The sequence below is a fragment of the Paramormyrops kingsleyae genome, chromosome 2, assembly GCF_048594095.1.
Source record: "Paramormyrops kingsleyae isolate MSU_618 chromosome 2, PKINGS_0.4, whole genome shotgun sequence".
NCBI lineage: Eukaryota > Metazoa > Chordata > Actinopteri > Osteoglossiformes > Mormyridae > Paramormyrops > Paramormyrops kingsleyae.
This window is the reverse complement of record NC_132798.1, coordinates 1236505-1245294: the sequence shown is the minus strand read 5'-3', so window position 1 is coordinate 1245294 and position 8790 is coordinate 1236505. Positions and strand designations below refer to the sequence as shown.

Here is an 8790-nt window from a genome sequence, read left to right as displayed (position 1 = left end):
GACTCTCCTCCAATCCCCAAGCTCACATCTGGCCTTAAAGACCCAACTCCCACTAGCAGCTGTGTCTGTTTGAGAGGAGAGGCTTTAGGTCAGCAAACTGAGGGTATGACTGGAGATGCACTAGGCCATCTTGCTAGAGCTGCAGACTGAGAGTGATCCAGCAGAAAACACAAAGCAGGACAAAAGCAGTGGGCACCGGCACGGCCCAGAAGGACAGCTGTTTATTTATGAGCTTTTTTTATTTATGTTTTGCTTTGATAATTATTTTATCTCAGCAAGCTTGAGATGGGAACTTTAGTTTGTTTGCATTTTAGCTCTCAGCTCCTGGGAAATAAAATGAACGATATGGGACCGTGTTAACCATCTGTTTGTGTTCGGCGTCCTATTTCTCCTTTCAGTCATGTCAGATTTTCGGCAGATATAAGTTCCTGGGGATGGTACTGAATACGATGTTACTAATGAAAAAAATAAATACAACAAATGTTTTCCTTCTCCAGGCCAGATGAGTTACAGCTAATACAGCAGTATTGCACAAAAACTGGAACACCTGAAATAATATTACCTGATCAGAGCATGTCCTGGTTTTTTAATGTGAAAGGTCTTCCTCTGGGCAACACATTACAGCGGACGATGGGAATATTTTGTGCCACAAAGGCATAGCTTGTATCTTTGAGCCAGAAGGGTAATAGCAGGGTGCCTGTTCAACAACCCCGTTGTGATAGAACAGTGTCCACAGTTCAAACCGTCCTGATTATTTTGACCAATCAGGTTTAAGGAACCTGTTTTTCGTGTGTGTGTGTGTGTGTGGGGGGGGGGGGGTTGTGGTAACTGCAAGTGCCTGAGTACCTTCGTTTTTTGCCCAAATGATTGAAAGTACCACTCTTTCGATGTGCTAAATGCCCATTTTCAATCACCGATGATCACACAGAACTTACCAATGGGGACCTAGTCAGCTATTAATGAGGGAAGGTAAGTGGGGACATCTTTTGTGTTAAAGTTACAGGCTACCTTTGAGAACGGTGAAAGAGTGCAGCGGATCATGTGATCCTTAACGACAATTTTCTCAACATAAATGACTCAATGATGCCTTTCACTGTCTACAGCAGTGGTACAACAATGGCACATGACCAAAATCTATATATATTTGTGGCGGCTCAGTGGGTATCACTGTTCCCTTGCACCATGCAGTGTTGAGTCCCACCTCCGCTCTCTATGTGTAGATTTTGCATGTTTTCCCCTAACCGTGCAGGTCTCCTCTGTATTCCAGTTCCCTTTTGCAGTTACCGGTGCCTCTGGAATGAGATCGTGTGCACGTATGTGCCCTGTAATGAACTGGCATCCCATCCAGGTTATACTTCAGCCTTTGGCCCTGTGCTGCCTGCCCAACCCCCCCGACCCTGACCAGGACAAGCAGTTAGAAGATAGATGGAGACATATAAACCCCCCCGTTCACAAGATTGCTGCAAGATTCAATGTGGTAAAACATTCAGGCCTTCAGCTCACCTCAGTTTTATTTGTGGCTGATGCAGTGCTTGACTTAAAGCTTTTCTGGCAGTGGGGAAAAATAAGAGAAATCCAAGATCTCGATTGCTTCAATAAAACATAACAGTCTATGGGTAAATGTAGTAAATCTAGGTCATTTAAATGCTTCTGGACAAAATGCTTTTAAATTTATTCATTTCAAAGAAGGCTGAATGCATAACTATAAACCTTCTTTCCCAAAAGGTTTTCAGATACAAATGACGGTGCGAGTTTGGCTCCAAAGTGCCGGACAGAAGAGGTGAGACTCCATCCCCAAGGGAGCCCGGACCTGCGAGTGAAGCTCTGCTGAGCCGTAGCATAATGCTAATGTGAGCGCGGGCTGTGTCACTGCTGACCGTCTCAAGGAGGCAAGCTGGGAAGCGGCAGTGGAGGACGGATCACCGTGTCTCTGGAAATGTCAGCAAACATGGTGTCACTCATGACTAACCCCACCCCATGCTGAGCCGCAGTCTGGTGCATCGTGGGAAAAAAAAAAAAAACACTCTCTTCAACACAAGCGATCCTGCAAATATATAACAGATAGGGAGGTAAATCTACAAAGAGTCATTTTCAAATAAATAACAAAAACCCTTCTCTCATTTTAATACACAGAGAAGCGACCTTTCACACTGCCCCAGTGCTCACATTGTGCCCCCAGAAATACATATTTAGTTATGCCTAACAATTAGCCTGTGATGTAAGACACCTGAAAAATACCCCAAGAAACAATATTACTGTCTGAATTATTCTGCTCGTCATCCTCAATATAGATCCAAATTTGAGGATCTTAGATTTCAATTTACAAAAACATTCTGCAATTCATTCACAATATATGTAGGATATTGGTTGTTTTTTGCAATTAGGGATTTAGAGTTAATTGAATGGGTACATTCTCAAATCCTGCACTACTACATTTGATTTATGCATTAGTAGGAAACACAGTTCCGATCAGTGGTTCAAATTTCAAATAAAAAAACATATTTTTCAGTCAAAACCAAAATCATTTTCTGGTCCCTGAAAGTGGTCCGTCGGTTGAGCTCGCTGGTCTGTTTGCTGGCTTGCTTGTTTATCTACAGGCGATGGGGCTCAGTGTTCAGGACTTCCTCCATGGCCAGACGGCATACATGAAAACAGAACTTAAATTAATTACGAAAGTCACGTGAGTGATTCGTGCTGGACACATGTGGTGAACTGCAGGTGCGCTTCCGTTGTGTAAGAGAGGTGAACTCATTTTCTGAATGGATGGTCCAGACATCCTCATTCCTGCCCAGGATCAGTGAGAGACCTTGGAGAGACATAGCAGCAGCTGTGTCCACAGAGCAGAATGGGATTACCGTAGAAGCCGCGGTGGCCTTGGGACCATCTCCAGGGCTGGCCTGTTGATGGGGGTACGGAGGGGGCAGAGGAGGCTACAGATGGCTCTCCATCTCCAAAAGTGACCATATGGGCGAAATGCAGATCCAAATGTCGCATTAGATTAGACAAGGCAGCCAAGAGGATGGTAAGAAGGGAACTCTCTGTGGTACAGGCAAGGCTGGCATAGATGAATTCTAGAACTCTCTTGCCATCTCCATCATTTGACCTCCTAGCTCACTTGTTCAGTCACAGCTGAAGGGCCACCAACGCTACCTGAGCATTAGCAGGCAAATGTGTGTGTTTGTTTTTGCACGTGTCTGTCCACTTTGGTGTTCCTGGGAAATCTGCACCCCTCCTTTTCATCTGGTTTATATCTATTACACAGGGAGCAAGGGATAACAAATCCTAGCCATTTATAACAGCCATAAACGCGGCAGAGAGGACAGAAGGTAGCATACATGCAGATGAGGCGACTGGCTTGCACATTAATGTGCCAGCGGGAGGTGGTGAGAGGATGAGAATAGGAGGAGTGTGAGAAAGCGCTCAAAGTGACAGCAGCGCGCTCGTGCGTGGAATCCGTGTGTGCCTGCGTGCGTGCGTGTGTTTTTGATGCGGCAGATGAAATGGCTTTGCTGAAAATCCGTTTAATCACGAAATAACCTGCTGCTGACGCCCAGCGTGAAGTTAAATATCGACCGAGATGCGATCTTGCCGTGTCATGCCGACACAGTCATAGATTAAACACCTTTCAACAGCTATCTGTGATCCGTGTGGCTATTGCTAACTCGTTTCAAAGGGCTTATTTTGACTTTCAAGAACACTACTTTCATATTTTCAGAGAATGTTTAAGAGAATTTTTTGTTTCATGTCTGTGACATATCACCAGTATACTTGTCAATCCTTCTTGAAAATGTAAGACAGGAAAACAGTATAACAAGGCTTTATATACATGATAAACCCATGATGTTATGATGATTAGATCCTAAAGATGAAAGCACAGTATTCCAAGCACATTCTCCCTGATCCTGGTATCAAGGCGATGAGACTGTAAAGCACAATTGTATAGAGGACAAAATCAGATTCATCGATTGTCTGTTACGGTGAGAGCATTGAGGGGTAATATTTTGGCCTCAGCATACATTATGCATACAAATTAAATTAAGGTTGATGAAGATAAAAACAGGCAAATAGCAAATTTAGTAGGGATTTAGTAAGGATTTACCAGATTCACGAAGAGAAGACAGATGGATCACATTTCGCTTGGTGCTTTTGTTCAGGGGAAGTCTGGGGATTGTACATAGATAAACAAATTCATGTTTCCAAGAGACGGTGTTTAAAACCAAAGGCACATATAATGTATAACTTATCTCTGTATAAACCATAAAGGGACCATGGAATAATAATGAGGCGAGAATTCATTACACAAGGACTTTTCTGCCTCCAGCCAATATGATATAAAAATGCAATTTGGGCCGATGTCGTCTGACAGAATAAGAATATGTATTAGTATCTGTGAGTAGCCGCTTCAGCTCTGCCGGAAAGAAAGTTTTATTGATGAAAACGCTGGATTCATTGAGTATTATACAAAAATATCAATAATAAACAATAAGCAAATTTATTACTTAAAATGTCAACGTCTGTTCCAATAGTGGCATTGATGAGAAATATTCACATAACAATTGAATCTAAGGATCAGCCAAAATCGTACCTCATCAAAAATTAAAATAATATATTGAAACAAGAGCATGTGGTGATCGCTAATACTAATCTCCAAATATTAAAATACTCAGTCACCGTGAACTACAGTTGACAAGTCAAAGAGTTAAAAGAGTTAAATTCTTAATTAAATGTCTGGGCACAATGTAAATACAGTAAATCTAATATACACAGGATATGTGTGTGCTGTGATGAGTTCATTAAAATGTGTCACACTATTATACAAAAAAGGAAGGCAAAGAAAAACCTGTTTAATTTGAGAAGAGACAGAGTGGAATTTAAGCTGGATTAAAAACAGTACAAACAGGTTTTAGATGAAATCCTCCAAGAAGCACTGCCTTTTGCTGCTGTACAAATGTCCTTAAATATACAGCTCTATAAACGTACAAAAGTGCTCAATAATAGCATTTATCGCTGCTACACAAATACATTTTCCAATCAAATTATTCAAAGACCTGCACAAAGCGTCAAGAAGGGGCACAACTTGGCCAGAAAGAGATAGAACTATGGTTCTGGAAGACAGGTAGCTCCCAAGTGAACCATTATATGGCAAGGAACACAGGCCATTCTGTCACGAATGTTAAATGATTGAAGCAGTCCGTGTTCCTGCATGGAGGAGTTTGGAGATGAATTCTGTAAAATGTGATCCAGCTAAGGCTCCACCCGCTCACATGTTCCAGGACAAGCTACTGAAAGATGGATGGATGGATGGATGGATGGATAGATGGATGGATGATAAAGCAAGAACAGCTATATAGTGCTTAACTATATAGCAAAGTGTGTGTGAGGTGGTTAGACTGCAGTAAGGCTGTTCGAACATCTTTTACTGCCTGAGTGATATCAAGGAACTAACATGATACCATCAATCAAAACAACAACCGAATATAACAAAGGCACGGATGGTGCTGAATGGAATAATAACATCTATATGGCTGCAAGCAATATCTGGGCCGTTTTTTGCATAAAGTATAAAAATGGCGATTCGTACGGCACAAGAGCTGGGAGCCTTTAGGGAAAGAGTATATCATGAATATTTAAAGAGACGTTACGGTGAGAGCATGCATCAATACTGTGTTCTTGCCGTGATTATGTTCTGCCGGAGTGCATGAGAGACTGATAAACATTCACAGGCCCAAAAACATACAGAAATTCCCATCCGGGGCCCCGTAACCCGGGGGCCTGGTGAAGCTGTCCGTTCCATGGAGGTAGTGAGCACAGCAGCCCTGACATTTCGGTGCCATGTTGCAGTTCACGCAAAAGTGGCCTAGGGTAGCAGTTCACCATCTTGAATATCAAAATTACTCTGAGGCCACAATATCCCACGATGCAACTCTCCTCAGTCGATGACCAAATTATCAAACTGAATTTCCATCGGATTGCACTGAAAGAACTGCATGCATACATTCTCAATTAAAATTGCTTTTTATTATCGTTTAATGGCCGGGTAGATTTATTGACGAATTAACTGCAGCACCACAAACAAAACTGCCTATGCAGATATTTTTAGGCTTAAGGCATTTAAACCTTTTATTAGGGATTTTAAAATGATCCTCTGATCCTTCTACTCCTAAAGCTTATGGAAAAACAGAAAGATGAAAGGCAGCAGTTATAGGGAGCAGAGCCCTCCAGTGTTCTTCTCTCTTGACTTGGTCTTCTGTATGGTTTCCAGGTGATTATCTTTTTGTGGTTATGACAGGTGACTTCCTATTTAGAGGGATTTATTTGGTTCTTGTGTGGTGATGTTCTACCATATAATGTTAGAATGCACAATGCAAAAATATTTATGCAAATATAGTAGCATAATTTACTTATTTTTTGCAGTGATTCCTATATATGTGAACATACGGATATGATTATGTTATTGCAGAATGCCACTGGAAATAACACAAAAAGACACATTGCATTTCCGGTGTATTGTAATGTAAATTGTAACAAGTAACTTTGTGAATTGCGCAGTCTTATGAATAGAAGAAGATGAAACAAATGTAATTATTCTGCTTTGCAAACAGACAATGAGTTCTGTACCTGTTATGCTTTGCCAACAGCCCTTTTTTATTTAACTAAACAGAGATATGTATTAATTATATTGGGCAATATAAAATCCATCAGCCAAATACAACTTTCTTTCATAATCCCTTAGCTAACTCAGTGTGAGAGTAAAACTGGAGTGTATCTTAGGCCATACAGTGTGAGAAGTTGGGCACCCCTTAGATAGGGTGCTGCCTTATGGACAGGGCACAACCCAGGCACTGCTGGGACACGATGCAGCACCATCACTGAGCGCACGCACAGTACAGACGCTCAGAGGACGTATGAGCTGTGGGGGGAAGCTGAAGTACCTAGAGCACTCCCCCACATCACGCTCACCCAGCCAGGGCGATAATCAACCAATCATCCCTGGAGGTGTCAGTCTGCAGCTCCACCCACAATGCACCCTGTGTAGCATAAACATTCTGTTGCTGCGTGTTATAGTGCAGTCTACAGGTGATAGTGACAGTACCCCCCTACCAATCCCTCTGCTATCCATCTGCCGTATTAACCCTGAAATCAGGCTCATTCCCTCTCCGTTTTCCGTCATCAAACAGATATGATTAAGTCTGATTGTGCTGAACATTGTGTGCTCTTCTTCTTCATCTTCCAGCCACGCATAAATCACCCCTCCTCCCATTTTCTTACACTCTCCATACCCCCGATATGTCATTGATGGAGCACAACAGCACACTAGGGAAGAGCAATATGAAGGTGTCTCTGCTGAAATGCACAGCATATCACAGTATAGAAGCATGCCTTGGAGAATCCATACTTCAAATATTGTAAAAATTGCTGCCATTGGTATGTACACCAAATTTCCAGGCTTATGTGCCACTATATGTAAATGTATGTATGTAATTTGTACTTGTATATACTGTACATGTGTATGTATATGTATATGCATATTTATATCTGTAAGCCCTAGTATTTTCTCTGGAAAACAAACTGTATCTGTGCACATATCATTCATATAGACGATGATGAAAAATCAGTACAGAAAAATATCAACACCTTTAAACTCTGGAGCTGGCAGAGATCTTAGAAGGACATGATGGAACTCAAGGAAAAACAAGTACAGGAATTAATTGATTAAATCAAGCCTGAACTCTCACTTAAAGTACAAATGAGCTGAATAATGGTGCCTTAGTCTGGGCATCATGAGAAGTGCCAGAGCACCAGAAAAGCTCAAAGTGTAGTAGGAAGAGGAAAACAGGCAGATGGGTGACTTCAGTCATCACAACGATGAACATAATTGCATTCAAGTACAGCTCTGGCATGTCTTCTGTGTCTTTCTTGGTGTGTGTCCAGACCATGCAGTACCAGAAACAATGGTTTGGTGATTGCAAAACTGGTTCAGTTCAATTTGAAGGATAACAAATGTACCAAATTGGACCATCATTCTTTCTACCTACATTCCCATCCATAAAGCAAAATCTTAATAAAGTACTTGTGGTGTGTTGATGCACTAAGAATGATATAGAAGTAGGATTCCTGCAGTCAACTCTTCATGCTGAGTAAGCAGAAGCAGAGTAAAAGACAAAGGTATAGTTGTTTGAACATTGGGAGTTACCATCTCTCACCTCAAATCTAGAACAAGTACAAAACAGCTCTAATGAAAAAATCCCAATTTCATTGGGTTGAGAACCCATTTCTGTCAAGACAGAAACACTTGCCAGAGAAGCGCTTTTCCTGGGAGAGGACGGGCAGGTCCAGCGGGCACAAGCAGAAAGGAGCGGTTGGAGGAGGCATCTTAGACAGGGTCCAGGCTGTGGACGACACAGGGAAGAGCTCAGTAAATTTTGTGCGCAGGTCCAGAGGCCCCTTTTAAAGAGCTGGACGCAGGTGCGGCCAATCCCCGCTGATCCGGCGGCCAATCCCCGCTGATCCGCTGGCCAGCTGCTGGGCTGCGGGTAACTGTTTGTGAGTAACACTTTTGTTTAAGGTCTGCTCCTTAACAATTCATGGATTGTTACTAATCATTTAAAAATAATAGATATTCACAAAGAAATTTAGAAATGTGTTACAGTCATGTCTTGTTCCTAGCATTTACAAAACGGCTTGTAAAACACTTGCAAATATAGTACAATGGGTTAGTAAGCATAAGCACTTAGAAGCTCTTCAATAAATTCTTTGTGAGATAGGAGAAAGATCTTGGTAATCCATTTC

At 41.9% G+C, this 8790-nt stretch overlaps 1 long non-coding RNA gene across 1 annotated transcript; it reads right to left on the bottom strand.

The window, feature by feature from the left end:
* Positions 1–1970: 1970 nt before the first annotated feature.
* Positions 1971–8408, bottom strand: LOC140581244 (uncharacterized). The gene is made up of 3 exons (XR_011984304.1): positions 8298–8408; positions 4100–4161; positions 1971–2620 (listed from the first exon to the last, which is right to left on the bottom strand). It is a non-coding gene; the product is annotated as an uncharacterized lncRNA (long non-coding RNA).
* Positions 8409–8790: the final 382 nt, after the last annotated feature.